The 23,167-nt window shown below is 39.3% G+C and overlaps 1 protein-coding gene across 8 annotated transcripts in view; it reads right to left on the reverse strand.

Moving 5' to 3' along the window:
• The window catches only part of CTNND2 (catenin delta 2), a 1,245,479-nt gene that overhangs the window by 747,842 nt on the left and 474,470 nt on the right, over positions 1-23,167 (reverse strand). The gene's annotated exons all lie outside the window — the stretch shown is intronic.

Raw genomic sequence — 23,167 nt, forward strand, 5'->3', positions numbered from 1 at the left:
CATTCAGAGTCAAAATGTATATGATAACACTTGCTGGTTCACTCATAATTCTGATGATGTGCATTATAAATGGAGTTAGTTTATTTAGGGTGAAATTTTCAAATGAGATTAAGTGACAGACATGTCAAAATTCCATCCTTAGAGCATATGTTTTTCTTAATGGTGGTGTAATAGGTTTTCACTAAGCTGATACAAGGATGCTAAAACAAAAGGAGCAATTTTTGACATTTATTACAACTCAGCTAAGGGATCTGTAGAGAATAATACATGGTGATGAAATCATTTGTACTCAGCTAAATATTCATCATGCAACATAATGGAAAAATAAACTATAAGATAGTGTGTTTTTATTGGACACAAAGTTTAATTTCAGCATCTTGGCGTTGTGTTGGAGGTAAACTCTTGTGGTTTCAGAGCAGCCCCTTCTTAAAATCCTGCCACTAGCGGATGGTAGGGTTAGGGTAATTTCCCTAATTCTCTGGATATTACCAAGCCAGAGATGACATAGCCATAGAGCTCATAAAATATTTCTGATTTTTTTAAAAATGCACCAGATTGCGTCAAATATAAGTTCCCCCACACACACACCACATATCCAACTCCCATAGAGCACCGCCTCCCTTCCAAAAAAAACAAACCACCACCACATTACAAGGTGAGTATAAAATGAACACCCACTACAAGATCTTCATTTCTCCATGGGCTGTCTGAACATGTGGAGTACTCAGTATATTTTTCAAGAACAAAGAATATTTCAGCAAAATGCACTTATAAATTTGTCAAGTTATGCTGCCTTTTCTCCTTGGTTATAGTTATGAGAAAGCTAGTGTACATGGCTGGCCCTTTAACGTTAGCTAGGTCCTGCCTCACCTATGAGGGATCAGCCCCCTCCCAGCTGAGACTGATTGTCCAAGGTCAATTATAAAAGCCAGCAAGTGGCTCAGCGGAGTAGAGTTGCCAGAAAAGCACTGGGTTGTGGGGGAAGAAGAGAGACACAGGCTGAGGTAAAAAATGTTGTGGGAATCCCTTGTTAAAATACTAGCAACACATCAGTGCTGAATCTGTGTGTTCTCATGTATACAGTCTCTCTCTCACATACACATACAAAAGCAGAAACAAACAAACTCAGTGCTATCACACAACAAATAGTCTGTGTGATGACTATTCAGTCGCTTGCACTGTATTTACCACCACAGTATCCCACAACAGTACAGTTAATATACAAAACAAAACAATGACATGTTTGAGTCACCCTTCTGGATGACTCAGTAAAAACACTGCACAATTATTCACACAGAATACCCCCCTCTCTGTGTTTTTCATAATGGTAACTAATTGATAAACGAACTAATTAAAAGCCTAGTTAAACAGAATCACTTTTTATCAAACCCTGATGTTTGCCATGTTGTGTTATAGCAATCAGTTACACTGATTTCTAAAATGGAAGAGCCCCAATCCAATGCCTAGTATTGATCTAGACCCCTATTCTGGGAAAATATGAACTTCTAGCACAGAAAATAAGAGTCCGCAAATTGAATCCTGAGCTTCCCCAATCAACAAGGTCTAGCTGTATAGATCACTGATCTCCTGTGAGGAAAGATCTCCTTCCCAGCATTGCTGTCCGGTAACCTCCTTTGGCTGATTAACGGAGTGGTGTATGATGGACTACAGAAACACACTTTCCTCCAGTCTTTATATTAAAAAAAAAGGTCAGAACTGAGTATTTGAAAGTGAGAAGGAAGTAACAGAAGGTTCAGGAAGTTTCACCTCTCCCTCTTGTTGCCTAGCCTCCAGCCCCAGGATCCAAAAGCAATCTGAGTGAGATTACATTTCTCTAATCTCAGATACGGTTAACTTCAGTTTCCAAGGCAATGAAATGATAAGGCTGGTTCTTATTTTATCCAGTTCAGTCTCATCACCCCCCTTATATTGGCACAGAATAATGTAAGCCCTGCATATAAAATGAGGTAGGATCTCAGCACAGTGTGAGAGTGGCAGGATGCAAACCAAGTGTACTTAAGATGCCACTGACATTTGACGGAGGCCGTTTTAGGTATTTGGCACTCAATTACTATTCCACTTAATATTTGCCTGAATATGAATACCACCAAAATAGCCAGAATGTGTAAGGGGTGAAACCAAACTGATTATCTGTTGCATCACTACCCATATAATATATGTTTAAATTTCATAAGTAATTATGTATGAACACCATACCAATGACCAATGACAACAAAAGTTATTCTGGTTCTACTACTTAGGTGCCATGTTTCACCCTAGAGGCTGCTGCATCTTAGTGGCAGATGAAGTATTTTTAGAGTAGTATATGCAATTTTAAAAACATGTTGGGTCTTTAGCGGAGTTATGGTAGTGGTGAATTACAATACTTATTAGTCAGTCTAAAAAATTGAAATTAAACTTCATGCTTATAGAATGCCTACTAAAGTCAATGGGATATGCATGTGCATACCTGAGGACAGAATTTAGTCGCATGTTACTGGGCTGTTTATTTTAAATGTGGAGGGGTTACTGTGTTTGTGTGTATTTACATTTTTTTCTGACTTTATTAAGCTTTTTATAGTTGCTTACTTCATATACAATATTTATATAAATTATCCAAGAAGCTGAAAAGACTGTTGATCAACTTTGCAAGAACTATTACATTCATGCTCACAAGACATGAGAAATATATTATTTAAATGTTTGAGAGAACAAAATCACAATAACATAACAGAGAACTTTTTCTACTTGCTACTGTGCTTGCATAGTGGATGAGAGCACTTCAAATAATGAGATTTTGAATTCATAAAATAAAAAAAACTACTATTATATAATACAAGACATTCATTTTTTCCAAACAAAAATAGAATTACACAATAGTTTCTATGTAGTAACTAGGATATGTATTCAGACAAATGTATGCACCTTTGAAGATGAAGAGCTTTGTAACTTGACACCTTAGAGGGAAGTAATCCAGTCATTGAATTTGGTTTGGCTTATTACACAAGGCTCATTCTCACCTGCCCAATGAGAGAAATGCACAGATAGTCTTACGCCTTTTCAGGGGAAGTATAAGAATCAACGAAGACTCAGGACACCAGTATTTTGCCTGCCAACCATCTCCCTTTTCCTTCCCTTTCTCCAGCTCTGCCAGCGAGAGAGGATTAAGAGAACACTTGGTATTAATCCATCAGAATTGTAGGGTTGCAAATGTATGTTCAAACTTATGCAAAATTTGATAAATCGTTTTAAAAAAGACAGGATTTGCTATCTGGGGAGATTTCAGCGTGCATTCTGACAGGGTCACAGATGCAAAAGGCCAAAACCTCATCTCCTCATCTGCCTACCTAAGAATTTCACAGGTCAATTCTGGTCCAGCCCACACAACTGGTCACACCATGGACCTAATTTTCAGCCTAGATGTTAAAATAGTAGACATCACAACCCAGCCACTGTCCTGGACAAAGCATTATATCATTAAGGCAGTGGTCAGAGACCTTCCATCACTCAGGCAACAAGAAAGACCAATGACTCTGATTTCACCATAAAGATTCATGGACTCAAGGAGAGACGAAAGCATGCTAGAGGACAACAACACCTCATCCACAGGATGAGGAGTCGAGGACTAGGTGAAAAGAACAAGAGTACTTGTGGTACCTTAGAGACTAACAAATTTATTTCAGCACGAGCTTTCGTGTGCTACAGCTCACTTCTTCAGATGCACAGAATGGAACACACAGACAGGAAATATTTATACATACAGAGAACATGAAAAGATGGAAGTATGCATACCAACAGGAAGAGTCTAATCAATTGAGATGAGCTATCGTCAGCAGGGGAAAAAGAACTTTTGAAGTGATAATTAAGATGACCCATAGAAGGTGTGAGGAGAACTTAACATAGGGAAATAGATTCAATTAGTGTCATGACCCAGCCATTCCCAGTCTCTATTAAGGCCTGAGTCAATTGTGTCTAATTTGCATATTAATTTGAGTTCAGCAGTCTCTCTTTGGAGTCTGTTTTTGAAGTTTTTTTGTTGCAAAACTGCCACCTTCAAGTCTGTCACTGAGTGGTTAGAGAAGTTGAAGTGTTCTCCCATTGGTTTTTGAATGTTATGATTCCTGATGTCAGATTTGTGTCCATTTATTCTTTTGCGAAGAGACTGTCCGGTTTGGCCAATGTACATGGCAGAGCGGCATTGCTGGCACATGATGGCATATATCACACTGGTAGATGTGCAGGTGAATGAACCCCTGATGGCGTGGCTGATGTGATTAGGTCCTATGATGGTGTCACTTGAATTGATATGTGGACAGAACTGGCATCGGGCTTTGTTACAAGGATAGGTTCCTGGGTTAGTCGTTTATATTGTATGGTGTGCGGCTGCTGGTGAGTATTTGTTTCAGGTTGGGAGGCTGTCTATAAGCGAGGACTGGCCTAGGTGAATCATTACCATTCTACACTATCAGCCTTTTACATGCTAGCCCCCAAACTGCTTCTTCCTCCCCCCTAACCCACAGATACCTTCGGTTTCCTGACATACTGTGACATATGAAGAGAGAAGGGCAGAAACTCAAGCACCAATGGTGTAAAACACAGTCTGATTGAAACAGCATGAAACAATGAATTCTTCAAAGCCTATGCTATACTATAGTCCAAGAGAACCTCTCTATCAGCTTCCACTGAGGATACCAAATCCTTCTCCAAGGAGCTAACCAGGCTGGTAAACTGATTAATTAATCTGGAATGCCTTCAACCTGCATTGGAATACCTCATCACACTTGGTGCACAACTGTCATCCTACTTCACTGATAAGATCGAGGAAGTCTTCTCAAAGAGCATGGATCTGTTCCACTTATACCCACCAGCCAACAGCCCATCTGCATTTCTGGAGTTTAGCAAATTCACTCATCAAGAAGTTTTAGACACCCTAAAGGGGTCTTGACCAAAGACTTATTAATCCGATCTATACTCTTTCTGGCTTGTGAAAGAGAGTCGTGAACAACTGGCACTACTCCTATTGAATTTGCCAATGTCTCATTCAGAGAAGGAATTTTCCCTCCTTCTTTTAAAAATGCAGTACTCTGATTAACACTGAAGAAACCCACACTGGATACATCTGTCCTAGCCAACTATCACCCCATGTCAAACATCTCATTTCTGAGCAAACTCATAGAGAAGCTAGCAAAAAGCCAACTACAAGTTCACTTAACTGAAGCTAACACTGTAGATCTGGCTCAGTTTGGATTCAGACCAGGACATAGAACCAAAACCATTTTAGTGGCAGTGCTGGATGACTTCTTCCTGTCAACTGATAGAGGACAGACATCCAGTCTCATACTGTTGGGCCTCTCTGCAGCAATAACATTGTTGACCCTGAGATTCTGCTCTTTTGTCTGAGAGAGGTGGCAGGTTCAGGGTAATGCACTAAAATAGTTTGAGTCTTTCCGGGAAGGACATACCCAACAAGTAGATCCCTCACTTGTGGAGTTCCAAAAGGATCAATTATCTATACAGTCCTTTTCAACATCTACATGCAAACACTAGGTGAACTGGTCAAACAATGTGGACTCAAGTGCCAGCAATATGCAAATGATACAGAGCTCTACCTATCCTTCACCACAAACAGCCACAGAACTACCATCAATATGGCCCAGTGCTGGGATGAAATCAACTCATGGATGAAGAACAGCTGACTGAAGCTGAACCCAAAACCAAGCAATACAGAGGTGATGCTGGTGGGCAGAGGAAAATATTCTGAAGAGCTTTCAGCCACGGTGCAGTCTCTCTTGGCTGAAGATACATATCCACAATTGGCCAATTCAATCTGTAGTTTAGGAATAGTTTTGGATTCCTCGCTGATGCTGAGCTTTTGCATAGCAGCATCCACAAGTAATGCTTTCTACCATCTCTGCTTAGCTAGGAAACTCTGTTCCCATCCTGAGAGATGAAGACATGGCCTCAGTTTTTTATGGCTTTGACACCTCTCCTCTCAGATGGATTACAGCAATGTAATATACCTGAGCATAAAGCTGTCAGCACTTAGGATATGCCAGTTAGTACAGAATGCTGCAACACATCTCCTCAGAAACATAGGCTATTGTGAGCACATCAAACCTGTCCTCCACTAGTTTCCCATAAAATACCAAATCAAGTTCAAGGTCTCGGTCTTTATAGTAAAACCACCCTAGTCCCAGGCCATGGAGTATTGAAAAGATCACCAGAAGAGCAACAACTCTACTCCTCTGGCACAATGGAATTCTCAAAAATAACTCTCAACTCCCCGATCTGCGTGGGAGACAGAACTTTCTGCGGGTGCAGTCCAAGACTGTGGAATAAACTACCCCAGGAACAAAGATCCATCACAAACCTCGCCACTTTCTGCTCCAAGAGCAAAATGCATTTTAGACCTCCCATTTCTAATATAAACACATAGCAACATGTATATTTACAAAAAAAACTAAAATAAAATACACACTATCAAAATAAGATACACTGCTGCACACAGGTCTCTTTCTCTGGGGAAGAGAATAAGAGTACAAACAACATGTGACAGATGTGTGACTTAATGCACTACTGGAAGGCACTCAGATACTACACTGATGAACTTGGTGTTAAAATCTATATAGAATAGAACTGACAGAACTTAATAGTCTCCTAAGTCCTATTCTGTCCATACAATTATATGCCCAATACATAAAAATCAGGCTAGTATGCATTTTATTGTGATATTTTGGCATTCAACTTTCTATAAGCTAAAAGTGACTCCCATGTATTTGAGCTTCCTTTTTTTCCTTTCCAGACACTTTTTCTTTTCTCCTACTGTCACTGTTTATGTACCTTTTCCTCTCTCTCTCTGGATTTGCTCTTTGTGTAAAGTTTAATGTTTGCAGGTTTATTACTTTGTGGTTTCCCCGGTTTCTGTTCCCACTAACACCATTCTTTCATAGCTCTGCTGTCTTCAGAACATTTTCTTCTTATGATTTTGTTTTTCAGATTGTACCCAATGTACAGGGTACCCCCATGTTCCTAGTCTACACCTTCCCCTGACAAATAAAGAAATAATGGAAGAGATGCTTAGGGAATAGCTGGGATGAGCAAGCAGCAGTAATTTTACTGTCAGTCTGCCCTAAGGCTGCCATTTCTCATCTCCCCTGATGACTTCCACCAGCTGCCATTCAGACACAATAAAGATGGGAAGAGGTTTTTCCACACACTCCCTTCCCCAGAACCAGACCTGACAGCTCATTGAATACATGACTGATTGAGGAGGCCCTGCATGCAGGGGTTGCATGTCCCTTTGGAAACAAAACAAAAAGGTGAAGTGAGACTAAATGTGAGAATAGAACGAGATCACCATCCCTCAATGTACCACTAACAATATGCAGGAGGCCTTGAAAGGTCTTTAGTATTGTTATGGAAGAAATTATAGTGGCTAATATTTGAGTGAATCCATATAGTTTTATATCCCTTATCTATATTTCAGATATATGACATAGTGATAGGAGCTACTGAAATTAGAAATAATATTGATGTTTACATTTGATAAAAAGCAGGTACTGAACCTGGCTCAAGCATTTGTCATAATATTTATGTAGCCTGTAACCACTCATCTCACTGTCCAATTTCCTATTGGTTCATCACCACAACCTCACAATACTGTTAGTGGGAATCTAATGAGTCATGCTACATTAGAATTAAAAACAGAAACAATGGTTATGCAAGTTTATGTACATATATTCCATTGTTAACTGCACAAGGAGGACATTTCTGCACATCAGTGTAGGCCAGACTGTAATGTCAAAATGATGTCGAAGGAAGCATAGGGAGATGATAGTACAATGGTGAAAAGACCATTCTGACAGCCCAAAGCATTGAGCAACAGATGGTGTCTGAGGTCAACACACAAAAAAGTGTAGATTGTGATGCAGCACTCCAATTATGTCAGAAAGGAAGGGGCTTTTTACTGTAACTTTATGTGCAAGTCTGCTGGAGACTGAAGTAATTTGTGTTTTAAAGTGATGTTGCCTGTCTCACTGTCTCTCTCTCTCTCTGGTAACAAGTGTTGATGAGTTGAATTTATCCTTTATATTTTCTTCCTCTCTTTCTATTTCTCGATAACCATTTGTAGCAGGTTATCATATGGCAACTAAGTTCCTGTATTTGCATTTTTGGTATAAAACTTCAATTTCTCCTACATTCTGCAGCAAAGATGGGCAAAACGGTATATATTTTGTAAGCCTTGAGCATGACTAAAGGTTTGAATCCAACCCTTATGTAGGACAGAATGATGTGGAGGGAAGCTACTCACCTGTGAGCTGCCAGCTAGAGTACAGGGAATAAATCCTCTATACAGTGAAAAGTATACTGTGCTTTGCATGATAAACCAGCAGCTACATCCCCTTCTCTATGGGTGTATAATGCACAAAAGGGCAAGTTTTTAAATGTGAGCTGAGACAGGGTATATTAGGTGCAATGTATCTGAGTCCTCATCCAAACTCTGGAAGTGCCATTTTCAGCAGCCATGGTCTTGAGAAAATTCCTAGAAGCAGGAATGCAGTACTGCTGCAGTGCAGCACTCATCCATCTCAACAGATTTTGGGTTGCACCAAATTGAGTGTCCCTCTCATCCCTAAAATGGGCTCTCTTAACACACCTCTGTGTACCCCTATGGAGCTGGTTCAGTTGTCTGTTTATTCACCTACAGAAATGGGTACAAACATGTGTCTTTGATTTACAGACAGAGAACAGAAATACTGACCAACCCAAAGAAAAAGGATGAGGGAAACCCTAAATTGCTTGTAGGTATCACTCTCCAATATTAAAAGGGTTAGAAAGACAGAAGATAAAAAATAGCTTAAAACAAACTAAAAATTCTAGTTCAGATCAACAGAAACCTGTACTTGCTGTAAGACAGGTGATGAACTGGCATGCTCTGCCCTTTCCTTCCTATTAACCACATGATCTGGCTATATAAAGTTTGGTTTGTTCCTTATTTCTGTCTCCTGGTATAGGGTCATGCTGCCCACTGTCTGTATTGATATATTTAAATGTTGGGAGAAACAAGGTCAAAAGGAATAGGGCTTCACTGGAGTCACATAATTGTATGTAAGATGTACAGATATTGAAATATGCCTTGAAAATACCTTGTTAGCAACTTCTCTCTCTCTCTCTCTCTCTCTGTTGGTTAAACTATCTGGTGGCAATGACCCTTAAGCCTATTCTATACCTTAGCTTCCTCTTGAAGCAGAAATCAATATGGGACCCAATATTGACTGAACCCACAAAAACCTTGAAAATCCCCAGTGAGACTGATCCAGCCTTGTGGAAAAGATTCTCCCCCATCCCAGGATTCTTCCCGCAGCTCTCATTGGCTGGGAACGGTGAACCATGGCCACTGGGAGCTGCAGGGGACCATGCCATGCCTGCGGACGATCAACATCAGTAAAATATCTCACAGCCTGCAATCAGATTACCCTGATGGGCCACATGCAGCCTGCGGGCCGTAGGTTGCCCACCACTGCTCTAGTGAGACATCCAGTAAGCACATTTTAACTGATGCTATGTGCATGTCTCTCTTTATAAGTTCAAAGAAACTGGCCTAAGAGAGATTTGAACCATAACTTTAAGCAAATGCTTTTGATATTTTAAACTTGTCCCTTTTGGACCAATCCCTTCCAGTAGCAGGGACTACACTCTTAAAAGTGCCGTAAAGACAAGTGCATCCCTTCTCCTTGGATAATTACTGGGAAGAGTGATAAATGTGTTAGATACTAATGAACTGATGATCATAAGTAAGCATTACAATATTATAATATTATTGTTATATTATCTTGGTGATTTGCATAGTTCCTTGGTGTAACGACTAAGCCTTAACCACAGTTGATGACATCTGCTTGCAGGACTGTATTGGTGTGTTCATTTCATGGATTGAATGTTGATTATGTCTACACCTGAATAGTGAACTGTTGAAAGTATAATGATGTGGTTCTGGGTAAATTAATGAATTGCTGATTATTTAAGAATAACCAACTGTTCTGATTTGAGAAATACTGTTCAAGTTAAAAGTTGACCTAAAAATAACCGAGTGTTAAAATTAGTAAGCTAGCACCCCCTGGATTCAATTAAAAAAAAGACTATCTTATTAGATTCCATTTGAATATCGGCTCACAGAATTGGCAAATCTAGTTTGTTAGATTTCAGCTTTAAAAACTAACTGGCACATCAGCAAATTCATAAAATTGACCCTCCTTTCCTCCCTATGCTTACATGTACCTGCTTACTCAAGTCTCAATTTTCTTAACATTTCTTTAATTTGTAGGACTGATTATTTTACATGGCAGAAATGTTTACGCTTTAGTGTGTTTTGCAAAAGACCTCCTGAATTATGAGCAAAATTCATAAAATCCAGCAGGTGTGAAAAATCTGAGGAATTAAGTTCACCCTGCAGAGGTTTCCTGGATTTTACTGTATTCTCCAGAATGCAAGAGCCAATTTATTAATTTTAAAAAGCTTTAACTTGTGGTTGTAAACATACCATTCACGAAGTACCTCAAAGTACTGCTATTCACTTGATCCTGCAGACACAGGAAAACAACCTCACTAAAACAAGTACAGACATCCCTGGTAAGATTAATAGAGAAAGGCTGATTAATAATATACAAAAAATAGGCCTCCTGAGTTCAAATACCTCAAGGATAACAGAACTCTAGTACAGATGTACTAGGTTAACCTAGTAACTAGGATAAATTGTGCTCTAATTAGTGTCACATTATAAAGACATATTATTATAAATATCCAATTATATCATGTATAATACTATGAGTCACAGCTCTACAAACTCTGAATGAGGTAATTTCTCATAGCTTATAACCTCCTTATCTTATCAGCCTAGAAAGCCAAGATGTCATGTAGCACTCAACAATGCATATCTTCTCTGCTAGAAACAGCAAATCTTGAAAATGATTAACTTTCCAAGAAACAGGAAAGTGCACTGTATATAAGCAGCTATGACGGTCCAGTCTACATCCAGAATCAGAGCAGAATTATTTGAAGATCCTGGACATGGCAAAACCACCACCTGCAATGCCAATCAACACATGGATTCCAAACTGGATGTGGATTAGCAGCTTCAAAGTGAGGTTTCAAAACATACCTTTCCTTCCATCGTACTACTCCCTCCATTTTCTCATTCTCGGACACCATTGTTTGATTCTTGCTTTATAGTATTCTACTCCTCTTTCATTTGAGCATTTCATTCTTACCCTGCACAGGGTTATACTATGGTCAGAATGGGGCAAAAAATGTTGTATTTTTCCACTCCCAAGTCTCATTTGCCATGCTCACCACCTCAGTATTCCTCCACCAGCTTGCTTTCATTGTCAGTACCTCCCATGTATTGTAGACATGCCATGTATGCCTTTCCCAGTAAAACTGAAAAGGGGATAATTCAATATTGGTAAAATTTTTTCACACCACTGCTAATCAGACTCTGGAATTATTTGTGATAGGATGTCACAGAGGGCAAGACTTTCGCCAGGTTCTAAGAATAGCTTTTATATGGATAACAAGAATAGCCAGGGTTATAATAGTAAATGCTAACAGAAGTTTTGGAAGGGATTAGGAGAATTATCCCACATCTTCCTGCTGTGGGGTTCTTGCACCTTCTTAGATATGGATTTAAATCCAGAGCAACTTCATTGACATCAGTGAAGCTAAGAGAAGATTTTGGCCCACTATGCCATTTATATTTATTAAAACTGGATAAAAGAGCTATTTCTTCCATGCAGTGTCAGAATATTTTTAAACAAAAATCCTTGTCCTATCTTAAAAAAAAATAAACAATTTAGGCTAAATTCTGTTCTCAGTGAGTGGCGTTAGGCCCAGGTAAAACCAGGAGCAGAATCTGATTCTATATCATATGACTCTTTCCTTTCATGCACACTGTTACATTGCCCCATTACCTACTTCTCTCACCTTCCAGGCACACACGCTACATCTTCCCACATACTGACTGCTCCTCTGATTCATATTGTGTGTCTACCATCACTCCCACTCCTGTGCAAACTATCTGTTCTTGCTTCCGCAGAACAGTTACCACAGCCATATTAGGCTCTCTCTCTGCCCTTTTTCACTATTCTGGTATCTCCGTTTTTGCAGTTTTTCATCCTTCTGTCTTTTTTCTCCTCTTTTAAAAATAACCTTGTGTTTTTTCAGCTCATTTCTCTACTCTTTCTTTGGCCTCTATTATTCTTAAACTTTTTCCTCTTCTCACCCCTCCTTACCTGTTTTGCCTGACTGCTTCCCCATTCTCCTTGGCAGACAGTTTTTCTTCCATCATGATTGTGCTGCTGTCCTCCTTCTATTCCTACACTGTGACTGCTCAGCTTGTCAGAGCAGTAAAGTGAAATCTCCGTCAGTATAGTGTTAGAACTTCAGAGAGCATGGTAATTTCACACCAAAAACTTTAGCATTACTGTGCTCCTGAATTTTAATTTCACCTTATTGTTCCTCTGAATTGGACATATAAAGATTTATTGAATCCAGAGTTCAATATTGTTTCAAAAGAAGAAGAAAGTGACAAAAGAAGAATAAAACCCATGCAAAGATAAATCCATTTATGTTGACAATTTGGGGTTTGAATTTGATGTACATAACCAGAAAGAGATGTTAATACACCATTACTTCTAAGACCTTAACCACAAAAAAAATAGTAAAATGAGAATTAAAATGTAGTTAGGGTTAGTCAAATGGCACCTTATACAATAGGTCTGTTCCCTTCTCAGTGTTTAATAATCGTCCTAAATGCTTTCTTAAGTTATTACATTTTTTTATTGCTACTTGTGTGTGGTAGCACTGCAGAACCAACATGTTATTGAAAGGGGAGCTCAACTCATTTCTTGTTTCACAAATAATACACCTTCCTGGTTATATATGCAAAATAAGAAATACAGCATGTATAATAGTAAATTTCATTACCACTGTCAGTAGATGTTTATTTCTTTCTTTTCTCTTTTCTTTTTTTTTTTAAAGGCACCCAATTGCATGTAGCCAAGCACCTTTCCTGTTTTGTTCTCCCTCCTCTTTCATTTTTTAAATTTTGAACCAGTGACACTGAAAATTTTACTGCTTTTCTACTTATTTGCAACATTCAGCATGACACTTATCAAATGCACCTTGACATACTTATTTCATTCTAATATTCCATTTATTCTGTGAACAGAGCAATATTCCATGTATTTGTTTGGACTTTGCTTATGAATGTAGATGAAGGTTTGAGCATGAACATATCATGATATTCTATCAGATATTATTTTGCTCATTCAAATAATGTATATGCTTTCTACTATTCTTAAATAGTAAAGCAAAAATGGAATTTCAAGCAACATTGGGTAAAATGTGTTTAATTCTGCAGTGCACATTATAGGATTTTCCTACAGTATTAGTTCAGTATCTAAGTATCCTTAGTTCAGTATCAGTTCACTTTAATAACTCAAAAATGATTTTGAATTATTTTCTCTGTATTTTACCATAGCTGTTATTAAAATATAAAGAGAAAGGACAAGTGAAATCGATTCTATGATTCTAAAATCACAGATACTATACCCTTTTGCAGATTATGGAAATTCTCCATAGATCTCTATTATTCCCAATTAGGAAAACAAAACAAAACAAATAATAAAAATGAGTTAGTTTTCAAAAGCATCATTGTGATCTTATTCTCATGATTTCAGTATGAATAGCCTTTCTTAGGAAAAAAAATAAGCCTTTCACCTAAGAATGTAATAATATTATAACATGATTATGTGTATTAGTGAAAAGATGTATTTATTTTTACAAGCCAGAACCCAGGAACTATTATATAGCATTTCCCTATACCTTAATAGATTCTTCTTACTACAGATTTTCAGATTTATGGACTAGCTTCTGCTTCCTCTGAAGTCAATGAGAATTTTGCCATTGATTCCAGCTCTAGAAGATCTAGACTTCATTTCTCAGGATAAAATATTAATATTAAATTGAATTGGTACATGAACTTCCTGTTCCTGGTAAGCAGTAAAAAAGGAAAAGGAATGGTTTTACTCTAAATAATCATAGCATACTGTACAGTTAAATACACTAGGCTAAATTTATGTCTGTGGCTCTAAAAGATTACATAGGTGTATTGTACACCTGCTCTACTCTGAAATTGTCATCTCTCACAAAAATAAAGGCTGCTGTTCATATAATATAGAGCAGAGGTTCTCAGACTCTATCCAAAGACTACTAATCCCCTGAAGACACTTTCTGGCAGGCCCGAGAAAGCTGGTTGGCCATATGCTGCTGGACCTCTGCCTTATTCCCAGCTTGTAAATCACATTAAAAAGCAGCTAAAATGCTTTAAATACTTCCCTAATCTCACGTTTCTATGTAAGCAAGTGCTGTAGCTACCACACGGCTGTTACACAACTGGAAATGGAAGGAAAGATGTCCATGAGACTATCGTTTAAAATGTAATCCCCAAAAGTCTGAGAACTCTGGATTGCTAGTCAATTCCCCAAGCACTAATGGGTAAATACGGACACCAATGGTACAACAGCTCAGAAACAATCCATTTAGGAAATAAAAGACCTGGTGGGGATGTATTTTTTTTCTTATTTTTGATACAAATATGCAGAGATAGTATAAATAATTAAATTTGATTAGCTACTAGGATCAAGCAATTTCACTAAGATTACATTGGATGTAATCTGAAACTCAGACAAACAAATATATATGGTCTAAATTATATCCTCCCTCAGTGTGAGTACACTAGAAAACTACGGGATTCAGTGAATCTTTTCCACCCTAGAGTACGCATTGCATTGCCAACTCTCATGACTTAATTTCAAGTCTTCCAATAATTAGCATATTTTCATAAAACCCCAGCTCCTGGAGGCAAGAGATTACTTGAGAATCCTTGATTTAAAAAAACAAACAAACAAAAAAACTTTTCTAATCCTCATCATTGCAAAGAAAAGCTTGAAAATGTGACCCAAGTGTGTTCTAAAGGCTCAGAAATTAGAATAAAACAAATAAACCCAGACTACACCCAATATTTATTGAATTGTTAAAAAAAAACTCATGGTTTTTCAACCACTGATGATTCTTCTAGCCTTCGTCATGATTTCTGAGCACATGTGCTTGCCAATACTACACATAGGTAGACAAAATCTGGATCCCAGTTCTGCTGAGTGAAGCAATGCAATGTTTTTAAGTTGGGATCTGGCCCAACCATGTGTGCTGGGATGGCTGTGCTGGGGGAAGCAATAGCTATAACTGTTACACAAGAGTTAACAAGGGTTGCTTCCCAGCACACTCTTCTTAGCATCCAGGAAACATTGTCTTTCAAAGGCATAATGCCCCAGCAACCTCTGCTGAGACAGGGTGCCTCCTCCAGTGCAGCTCAGCCTCCTCACAAGAAACACAGTTGAAACTGTATGATTATATAAAACCAAAAACAGACTAAGTCCAGGGCAAATTCAATTCAAAGGAATACACTAGGACTAAATAACAGAAGTCACTCAGATGACAAACAAGAAATTATAAATTATTAAACAAAATCCTAACACTACAAGGAATGAGTTTAGAACATGGAACAGAATGAAAAATGAATCCACATGGAAGAGCAGCAGTGTAGAATAAATATTTGTTAAATGTATGTTTGAGGAAAATGATTTTGGAATATGCCATGCACATATCTGGAATTGTACGCAACTTTCTAGCTGGGAAGGCTCAGGTATGAAGTTACTGTAACAGCAGGAAATAAGTGCTTATGGCCAGATGAGCACACAAAATGTATCAAAATTATCCTTGTAAACAAGGGCTTTCATGTCATTTGCTGGTAAGAGAGTGGATTCTCTATTAGTCCCTCTACCTTACACAACTGCCCTCTTTCACTTCTCTAGTTTCTCTCCTCTCCAGATCTCTTCTCCTCCCCACCTTCAGATGTTCCTCCTCTCACAGTGCAGGCTTTGTAAGATTTAAGCTCTGTGCATGCTGCACCTGGCAGATAATGACTGACTCATACTCTCTGTCAGAAACTGTGATGGGGATGGCCAGGCCTAGTGGTCAGAGCCGGAGTCAGGAGTCTAGGGTGGAATTGGTGCAAGGCTGGAGCAAGAGTAAGAGCAGGGTTGGAGCAGGCTAAAACTTTGGCAGTCTGTTGTCACTGTCAGACAGGAGTGAGCAAGCCCTGGAGTGATATTGAGCAGACTGAGCTTCTGTTCCTCCTGGGAGGCTTATACACCTGGTCTGGGAGTCACAAGGCCAGTTCCTGGCTTGTGGATTCACTGGAGCTCAGCCCAGGAGTGACTCATCACAATACACTCCCCCCTCCAATACTGCTGCCTCTGTTACCAAAGCAGTGCTAGAGGAAACCACTCACAACTGGTCAATCGGGGAAGACAGAAAGTAGCCTTGCAGCAGGGAGGGGAAAGAAGGTATGCCCTGCACAGCTGAACCAAACGTAGCCAGAATCTCCCCAGACAGGGAAATTTATAAGGGAGTAGGACACAGTAAAGCTGACTGCCCCCTGAAAAGGTGGTGGGAAGTGGGGCTCAAGGCCACCACCACTCAGCACCTCAGGCTTCCTCCTTGAGCCACTGCTGCTGAGATAGGAGAAGGAGGCAAGGTAAAGTTTCAAGCAATTCTTCTTTCAGACCTCTAGAAAACCAAGAAGATTAAAGGGTTAATGGGAACCAGCCTCTGCTCTGTCCAGAAAGCATTCAGTTAGCCCACTCAGTGCTTTCCAAGTGTGCAAAATTCTCCAGGCCAGTAAAATACATGCTCTCTGTGATCTCTCCCTAAGTAGAACTGTGCAAAATGTACTGTATATAGTAGTTCATAAGCTGATTTTTGTTTTTTAAGTAAAAGGAAGCACCAGAGAAGGGGGTTGGCTTATGAACGGGTATAGAGAGGGAGAGGTGGGACACAGCTCCCCTACCCAACAGCGGGAGCAAGGAGAGGCAGCACAGCACAGCCAGCAGAGCCAGAAGGGAAGAGGTGGGGCCGGAGTCTCTCTGCTTCTGGCCATGCTGCTCTCCTCCCAGCCTCCAAAGCAGCTGCAGCTCCAGCCAGGCTAGAGACATCCTCCCTTGGCCTGTCCCAGCTAAGGTGGGAAGGGATGGGATGTGGAGAGTGTGGGGGTCCTGGGCTAGGGGTGGGGTCATGTGGGGGCTGGTCACAGGGGTTACTCCTGACCCCCAGATTCTCCCCCCCAAAAATTTCCCCACCAGTTGCTCTCCTGGCCCGTCAAAGTAAGCAGCTGGCAGGCCAGGACATTTTGGTTACTTAGGTTTAGCTCCGTGCCTGCAGACACTCGAGGTAAACAAACTGTCTTGGCCTGCCAGCAGCTTATCCTGATGGCCCGAGAGCCAAAGTTTGCCGACCCCTGAATTATAGGATTGGCTTATAGTGTCATAAAATTTTTCCATTTTTACTTATTCATCTTGAGGGGGTTGGCTTATAAACAACCTGGCTTATGATCAAGTATATATGGTATATAATAAACCCCCAAACCATGTGAAAGTCACCTGGCTGTGTGTTTCAATACTAACTCAAAAATCTCGCTCCATGTATATTGAAGACTTAATTGAGATTCACGACCTCTTAAGAAAATCTGGGCCAATTTACGGTTTTTGAGTCAAAGCCATGCAACATTTGCAGATCTAGGTTGCCTGACCTGAAACCAGGTGAATATGTGATTATTTTGAATGTGTTTTGAGGTTTTTTTGAAATCCAAGATGCAAAGAAAAAAAGAAAATATTCTCCCAAATTCTACTGAAGTGAAATTGTTAAGATTTGCATAGCTCTAATTAAAAGCCTCTATTTTCAGGTGGATACAAATACTCATGGAATTGCCATTCAATCATTTCTGAATTATCAAAATGTGAGGGGAAAGGTTCATGCTCTAAAAATAGCAAACTTTTTGCTCTTGACTAACACAAAAATGATCTGAATCTAGAATTTCATTCTAGGTATGTATAAGGCCTCAACAAGGCAAGCTTACTTTGGTAATGCTGATCTAAACACACAAGTCTGCAAATGTGGTATAGCACCTCAATTGTCACATCCAGGCCTTAGTTCTGTGCAAGATGTTTTTCTAGAATCCTGCGTCTAGGAAATTGTTTTTGTATTCATATTGTTCCTCTGCTCCTAGATTCCCACAGCCTCCCATAATTGCTCTTGACCCCAAGGCCCAAGGATATCCTTCTGACAATCTTATTTGAGATCTCTTCCAGAGTTTCCATAATGCATGCAGGGAGTGGCAGGTGGTTACTCTCCCCCTTCTGTGGAAGGACAGAAAGGATTTTCTTGAAGTTTCAGGTTCTGCAGAAACTTTACTTTCAAGTGACCTGCAGAAACTTGGTACTATGCGATCCCCTGGGAATGGATCATGGAGAGTCCAGCTTCTGTAACCCATAAAATATGTACAGTTCAGGGTTTATTCATCTCTACTCAGGATTTTCATTCTACCCAAGCAAATATTCTGTCCCAAGCAAAACTCTCTAAATCTGTCCTATCTACCTAAAAAAGTAACATCAGAAGTGGTCCAGGGAGTATCTCTGCTGGGGTGCCTGGTCCCTTGAGTTTCAAATGCCCTGAATCGTGGAGCTATCCAACCTAGAATACACATAACCTAAATCACTGGCAATTCTAAACCCTAAAACCAGAAGAAAGGACACTAGACTTCCTAGGTCTCAGCATCCTGTACATTTCAGATTTTCCAGCCCCAGAGCATGTAAAATGTGAAATGAATCTGATCAATACACTGAATATTCAAATATGTGATTTAATCTACCTCTCTTACTGTTATAGAAACAAAATTAGATTTAAAAACAAAAAGTCCTAAAACAGAATGGTTGAGATTTTAAATATGTTAGAGTCAAGAAATGAAAGTTCTGATTTGCAGCCAAAATTCACCTCTATGGCAGCTTTATTGTTCCCAGATTATGCAGTCATGGAGGGTTTTAACTATTTCTTGGGGTTGCTTGCCATTCGGCAGTGGATGTGTAATACTGATTTTGGAATTACATGGCTGACAAGCCTGTATAATTCCCTGAGGCAGACTCAATGGCATTCAGGCTTATAGAAATTTTGTCATGGGATGCACTGAGTATACCACTGCATCCACTTCACATTCTAAGGCAAGGAACAAAATCAGTCAGTCAAAGAAACTGTTAAAGGGGTTGTGTGCCTCCCCCCCAAATAAACCATCTCTCTGGCACAGGTCCATGTTAGAGCTTAGTCAGAGAGAGAAGACAGCCTTCCCTCCTGCAAAGCGACAGATGAATGCAGAGGCACTGAAGCTGGGAAGGAAGCTTCACAGCAGTGGTTGGGGTGTTCTTCACAACAACTGTGGAACATGAAATGCCCACACCCCTCTCCATAAGTTAATATCAAGGCCAGAAAAGAAACCCTGCACTCATCATCAGGCTCTTTTTCTCTCTCCGGAAAGAGAAGTTTTGCAGCAGAGCATGATGATATTGCTTAGGCCTGGTCTACACAGAAAACTTATATCAGCATAGCTACCTCTCTCAATGTTGTGAAAAATCCACACTCTTGAGAAACGTAGCTATGCTGACCTCATCTCCTAGGGAGTGATAGGTCAAGGGAAGAACTATGTGGTTACAGCTGAAAAATGCTAACTTTTTAAATAGCAACTACAGTATCTAAATTAGTTTATAACAAACAGCAGCACACACACACATCTGTTGAAAAATGGGGGGGAAAAAACCTTTTAACTGCTTAGGAAGAAGCAAAATTTACACTTTGAAAAATATTGCTCTGTTCACAGAATAATGAGGCTTTATAATAGATATTGGATCTTATTTACTGAAATTTTGCTGTTTGATTCAGATGTGAATTTCATGCCATATTAAATAAACAACAGATACAAAAATATTTTCTTTAAATGCTTGCATCAGCTTCAAAGTTGCAGTTTGATACATTTTTGAATTAACTTCACAAAGCACTGAATTTAAATTTGCAAGCTGTGATGATTCAGAATTTTAAAAAGTTCCTGTGGTGGGAATGAAAAGAGGATGGTGTAATGTTGATAAAAAACATGGAATAATCCATTCATATTTGCATACTAACAACAAGGCTTTTTGATGGCAGGATAGCTGGATTCACTCCTTGTTTCATTTAAGTTGAAACATTTTACGCATAAATGGACTTCAGGAATAGTGACCAATACATTCACTCCCAGAACTATTTTCCTTTGAAATCTAACAACAGTTTTCACCCTTTAAACTTAGCAGGTGTGCCAGAGATAATTAAATAATTCTCCTCAGTGTTTACAGTATTCACTACACTTGTAGAGTATACTGGGGTACTGAAGGCATTGAGGGCAAGTTATTTAGTTAACTAATGTAACTGGTAAGATTTAAGGGTAACCAATGAAAGTGGGTTGTTAGCTTTCTTCTTTTTTGGCTGTATGCACATGAACTGGCCACTCTCATTTCCCAGCAATAAAAATTATCTGCCAGATGCCATCAACACACAGCATAATGTTATTCACCACATTGTAGACAAGATCAAATCTTAATAAAATAAGATTGAGGGGTGAGGGGAGATTTAAGCTTAAAAGATTTAAACCTAAATCTAAAAGATGAAGAAAATCTACCACTGAGACATTGTACAGTATGGTCACCCTAAGCAGGTGGACCGTCTAGTAATATTAGAGCAGCCTACAGCAAAATACCATTCTGTAACAGAGCTTGTGACAATGTGACAGTAAGGTAAACTAAGAGTGGATTTAAGTACATGAATTCATGTGCAAAGAATAACCCTAACATCTGCCTGGGTTTTTCCAATATTCTGTTAATGTTGTTTTAGTCTGGCCAAATTATCCACTTGTCCCCTGAAACTATGTCTTGTAATTTCAATCAACTGCGGTTACACCTGCCGAAAAGAGCAGAGCTCATCAGTAACAGTTGCCTCTGCTGCTGAGCAAAGCCAGCAAGCTGTGCATGAATCCAGCAGATGTTTCTGCATGTTAGACCACATGGATTTTTCAAAACCATTTTTGCTTTTCTTCTAAAGGGCAAAAGAAAAAAGAAAAGAAAAGAGAAGAAAAAAGAAAAAGCATGAACTAGAGTCTTCATGAGACACATGACTGAAATACTAGTGTACTGAATCACCAGGAGAGGTAGTCAAAAATGAAAAAAAATGGCACAGGTGAAAACATTTTCAAACATTTTTCTTTTTCCCAAATTTCATTCTGAATTATTTTCAAAAATTGGATATTTTGATTTTGAATCAATCCAAAATCTACAATGGAAATGAAACAAGAATACAAACAAACAAAATACAGACTAACTAGCTATTCTGTAATTTTTTTTGTTTTATTTGTTTACATTGTTTTATTGTTTTTTATATTTTACATTTTCAGTGTAAAAAAAAACACACATTTTTGAGGGGAAAGATTTTTTGCAAATGATTTTAACAGTTTGGGAAATGTCCAGTTCTGATTTCCATTTGATTTTATGAATGTTATTCGTACCTGTTGCAGACAGTGCAGATTAGAACTATTTTGTAGTAGAAAACAAACTATGAATGAGAAGCTGCACCAGGGCCGTTAGCCTTCAAATAGCTCTATCTTGTTGTGAAAATAAGGGCTGCTGGCTGAGCCACTGACTTTTAAAGACCCTCTGCCAGCAATCCCATTCAGTGGCTGGAAAATCCCAGCATAGGAAGAGAAACAAGAAAAGATGCAGATTTGACCATTGCCAGAAGAAAACAACTCAGCAAGGAGAAGCGGAGGCAGGAGTGTCTTAGCCTACTTGAAAGACATGGACCAATACCCCAAAGACCCTCAGCGATGATGAGGACTCAGAGAAAGTAGGGAATTGCATTCAGGTGTTCTTTGTTTTTCCATAGATCTGTAACTCTCATGTGCTAACACTTAAGTGTATGTGTGTTTAAGAAGTTCCTTTGCAAAGCTTGTGTGTTCTTTAACTGTTATGTGGTCCCCAGAGTGTTTAAGTATACATTGGTGTGTGCACATGGGTTGAGCTCTGGGAGGAGCTTGTATAAAGTATTGGGGAAGCATGGGGAGTTCAGCACTAGTCTGGGGACCAAGAGCAGTTCCACTGCAGGGTCCAACATCCCAAGGAGGAGTGCCAGTCAGGGAGTCCGCACCCTGGGAGTGTCTGAGAGGACAGAATCAGAGACAGTGTCTGGACTCTGCTCAGTCCCAGAGGGTTACAAGTACATAGGATTTGAAGGTTTGGTCTGGCTGTAAATAGCCTGTGACTGTCCGCAAGGGGGACTCAGCCAGAACTGGAACATTAAAAAAAAGCCAGATTTTGATTCTGCTTGAAAAATGTTGACTAGCTCTCATCACAGGGCTGGAAGCACACTTCTATCCTTAAAATAAACAAACAAAAAAAAACCACATTCAGTTTGTAAGCACTCAGAAGCAACAAAAGGATCCCTTCTAAATTCAGGTGGAAATAGATGCAAATTGTATGAATATTTCTTTACAGTTAACTGAAGACTCAACAAACTGCTAGAGATAGGAGCATATTTACAACAGCCTGGCATTCCATATGTGCAATTTATAAGCAATTCAACAACTAAAAAGGAACTTATTTAAAATGTAGTTAAGGAACAAATTCTACCCTCAGATGTGCTCAGGCAGCTCTTTATGGGAGCCATAGTATGTCATGCCACAAACAAAAGCAGATGAGAGAATGACACCACCTCCCCAAATCACAGCAGCCTACAAGAACTGCTACAGAATTATAGGGTGGCAGGCATGTGTACTCTGCTCTTTGGCAAGGAACAAAACAAGAAAGAAATGTCTGTATAGAACATGAACCAGGAATGACACTGCCTGATCCATTACGATATTTGGCTACCCCAGAAGAGGCAAAATTGATATACAACAAAAATGGTGAGATAAAAATGGCAAAGTCATAAAGAAACTGGGTTTCTTTCATAAGTCTATCCATGTCACTGGTGAGAGACTATATAATGTCATATATCCATACCTCAAGGCAGTTTACAAAGCAGTGTGAATGGCAGGGACTGGAGAATGCCATGGATGTGTTGGGACATCTCTCTGGTCACTGCAGCTTCAGCCCCTCAAACACATAAAAGTAGAAGTGTCCCACCTCCTGTACTAATGCTTGGCTTTATT

Source organism: Gopherus flavomarginatus, chromosome 2, assembly GCF_025201925.1.
Source record: "Gopherus flavomarginatus isolate rGopFla2 chromosome 2, rGopFla2.mat.asm, whole genome shotgun sequence".
Lineage (NCBI taxonomy): Eukaryota > Metazoa > Chordata > Testudines > Testudinidae > Gopherus > Gopherus flavomarginatus.